Raw genomic sequence first — 4,260 nt, 5'->3', positions numbered from 1 at the left:
AGAAAGTCAGGTCCTCTCAGAACATTTTTTTCTTCTTCAACTTATTAAGTTATTGTTTCATTACATTTTTTTTTTTTTTTTATCAGTAAATAAATGGTTTCTTCAAATCCAATTGATTCCAAGGACAAGGTAAACCAATGATCCCAGGGGTAAGGTAAACCTAGATCCTTGGCAAATAGAGTGTGCCTGAAGGCATGTGATATGTTCCAATCCACTCAACCCCGAATATTCAACAACATCTTATCCTGGCCAAGTGGGTCTATGTTTAATAAGAGTGGGTTTGGAGGTGATAGAAAATAATGGTTTTTTTTCGACAACCTGTATATAAATCACAGGTGTACAAGAGGTCAATCATAGGTCATAAACGGTCTTTTAATTGTTCACTGACATTTTACCAAGCAAAATAATTGGTCTGACACAAAGAACATTCTTTGGGTCAATTTTCTGTAACAGTTCAGTTCAGTGCAACAAATAAATAATTAAGAAATATGTACCTACATGATAAATAAGTTGTCTATTATTTACAAGAGATATCTAACAGTTGAACATGGAAATCCCAAATAGTAATGACTCTTATTCTTTGGGTCAATTTTCTGTAACAGTTCAGTTCAGTGCAACAAATAAATAATTAAGAAATATGTACCTACATGATAAATAAGTTGTTACGAGAGATGCCTAACAGTTGAACATGGAAATACCAAATAGTAATGACTCTGGTTTTTTTTCCGTACACAAATTGGCCACTCTAGAGGCTAAGGTGTAGACCTGTACGGGGCAAACAGCCATAAAAATTGGGTAAAGCTTATGTTTGTTTGAACCTTGGAATATCTTCTTTTTCTTTGCCTTTTCCCGTATACAGACAGGGTTGGCATTTTTCCTCAGCCTCTCAATCAGCCCTGGAGATTGCTTTGGGCTGACATTTGTTTTTGGCTACAAAGCCCTTCGCACTCAACCTTAGCTATTTCTTTAGCAAGAAAGTATTTATCTTTTTATTTTCCTTTTCATATTACTAAAACGGCAATTACAAAAAAAAACAGGTGCACTCAGACACACCTGATTTCAAAGGAATAAAAAATTGGGAATTTGGGAATCTCACCCCTCAAGTCCTGAATACTAATACATACTAACTGTGCCAAAACTCACTAGGGCTATGAATTTATGAGGAAAAGATAAGCCTGGAGCAGAGAGCCAAAAATTTCGAAAACTTTCGAAAAAGCTCAAAAAGAGTTCGCTTTCCTCAGCACAGAGATTCGATAAATGATGTAACTACCTACAAAAATGCCCCCTATTTCATACCACCTACGTAAGTACTTATTCTTATATTAAGGAAAAGATAGTAAACTGAAGGTACATACTTATAAACATCTGATGGGTGATAAATTTACAACCTCTATCAGCTATTAATCCGTCATGATTCAATAATAATAAAAAGTCTTCATACGATTAGAATTTTTATTGAACTCCAAGCTCAGAATTATCTACTGAGGGGTACCTTTCATATAAATTAAATCATGAGGTATTATTATTAATTGTATCAGGGCCGTTGCCAACAGGTAATTATGAGGAGGGTACCAACCTCAGTGGTGTAGTGATAAGCACGGTGGACAATGTGGACATGGAATCTAGAGTTGATGGTTCGAGTCCAAGTCAAGTCATAAAATTTAAGTGGCGTGTACGTGTACTCTAAGCGTGAAACGACATTTGTGACAAGCTCTACTGAGGGGTACCTTTCATATAAATTAAATCATGAGGTATTATTATTAATTGTATCAGGGCCGTTGCCAACAGGTAATTATGAGGGGGGTACCAACCTCAGTGGTGTAGTAATAAGCACGGTGGACAATGTGGACATGGAATCTAGAGTTGGTGGTTCGAGTCCAAGTCAAGTCATAAAATGTAAGTGGCGTGTATTCTAAGCGTGAAACGACATTTGTGACAAGCATTCATGCTGAACAGCTGAACACAATTAAACTTCCATTGAGAGGAGGAAGAAGGAAAGAGAAGAGGAGAGGACGGCGAGAGGAGAAAGAAGAGAGATAGGGGAGGGAGAGAAAGTGAGACAAAAAGGGAAGTTTTTTTTATATATATTATATAAAAATCCCTCTTTAGCAAAGAAGGGACACAAAATATCCTATTTCAACATAGAAGGGACAAAATAATGGACCCACTTTTGCCTTGGTTCCTTTAATCCTTTTCCATATAAAATCGTTCCTGATATAAATCTTGAAATGGCTTATCAGAGCACATGATTAATATCTTCCTGGGTCCTTATGGAATGGAGGAGAGGGAAGAGGGAATAGGGAAAGAGGAGGGAAGGGATAGATGGGGGAATTTGTACACAAATCCATCATCCACACCTGATTTCAAAAGAATAAAAAATTGGGAATTTGGGAATCTCACCCCTCAAGTCCTGAATACTCACTAGGGCTACGAATTTATGAGGAAAAGATAAGCCTGGAGCAGAGAGCCGAAAATTTTCGAATTTCACCGGGCATTGAACCTGGTTCTTCCGACATTTAAGCCTAGTGAGACGCTGCCGCTGTGCTATATTAGGGCCAAACTTTCGAAAAAGCTCAAAAAAAGTTCGCTTTCCTCAGCACATAGATGCGATAAATGATGTACCTACCTACAAAAATGACCCCTATTCCATACCACCTACATAAGTACTTATTTTTCGCTTTCCTCAGCACAGAGATTCGATAAATGATGTAACTACCTACAAAAATGCCCCCTATTTCATACCACCTACGTAAGTACTTATATCATGGGGAAGATAGTAAACTGAAGGTAGGTACATACTTACATATAAACATCTGATGGGTGATAAATTTACAACCTCTATCAGCTATTAATCCATCATGATTCAATAATAATAAGTCTTCATACGATTAGAATTTTTATTGAACTCCAAGCTCAGAATTATCTACTGAGGGGTACCTTTCATATAAATTAAATCATGAGGTATTATTATTAATTGTATCAGGGCCGTTGCCAACAGGTAATTATTAGGGGGGTACCAACCTCAGTGGTGTAGTGATAAGCACGGTGGACAACGTGGACATGGAATATAGAGTTGGTGGTTCGAGTCCTAGTCAAGTCATAAAATTTAAGTGGCGTGTATTCTAAGCGTGAAACGACATTTGTGACAAGCATTCATACTGAACAGCTGAACACAATTAAACTTCAATTGAGAGGAGGAAGAAGGAAAGAGAAGAGGAGAGGACGGCGAGAGGAGAAAAAGAAGAGAGATAGGGGAGGGAGAGAAAGTGAGACAAAAAGGGAAGTTTTTTTTATATATTGTATAAAAATCCCACTTTAGCAAAGAAGGGACACAAAATATCCTATTTCAGCAAAGAAGGGACAAAATAATGGACCCACTTTTGCCTTGGTTCCTTTAATCCTTTTCCATATAAAATCGTTCCTGATATAAATCTTGAAATGGCTTATCAGAGCACATGATTAATATCTTCCTGGGTCCTTATGGAATGGAGGAGAGGGAAGAGGGAATAGGGAAAGAGGAGGGGAGGGATAGATAGGGGAATTTGTACACAAATCCATCATTAAGACAGATAAATCATATCTTCTATTTTACTCCTTATATTTTTGTTATTTTATAAGCAATATTTTCATTATGATTTGTATTTCTTTCGTTTATTACTTTCTATTATTTTTCACACTGTCGCGCTTAAATTTGTCTTCAAATCTGTCCTTAATCTCTCACTCCCTGTTGCTTCTCACCTATTTCCTTAGGAGGGGGAAAAGTAAGGGAGAGAGGAAAAGAGAAGTGGTTAGTTTATTAATTATCATTTTTTAAATTCCTTTAGTGTAGAAAAAAAAAAGAAGAAAAACACTGCTAACACATGTGAATATTTGCACATATTATCTACATACCTAGATACCGCACGGTTGACAGTATTTTACACCAGTTAGTGATGGAATTAGTACGCTTTGCCCTAACATTAAGTTATGCTCCCCCTAGAAAACAAATTTGCCAGCACGATTCAAGAGAGGCAATAAATGAAAGCATTAATTTCTGTAATTATCCACAGATTTGTGTAACGTGAACTCCGCGGTTTATGAACTCGTTAGCTCCAAGTTTAGTGCATTTACCATCCATATGTGTGATAGGACTGCTAGGGAATCCTTTTTTGAAGAGGTTTTATGGAGGGAACTCTAACTCCCGAGGTTTTACTGCTAAGCGAACAGAGAAGGAAGACAATATAGGAAAGAGCCAGCCTTTCCGAGAACGAACTTTATCCT

This window comes from Diaphorina citri, unplaced genomic scaffold (assembly GCF_000475195.1).
Source record: "Diaphorina citri unplaced genomic scaffold, Diaci psyllid genome assembly version 1.1 scaffold461, whole genome shotgun sequence".
NCBI classification, from domain to species: Eukaryota; Metazoa; Arthropoda; class Insecta; order Hemiptera; family Psyllidae; genus Diaphorina; species Diaphorina citri.
Note: the sequence above shows the minus strand (reverse complement) of the source record.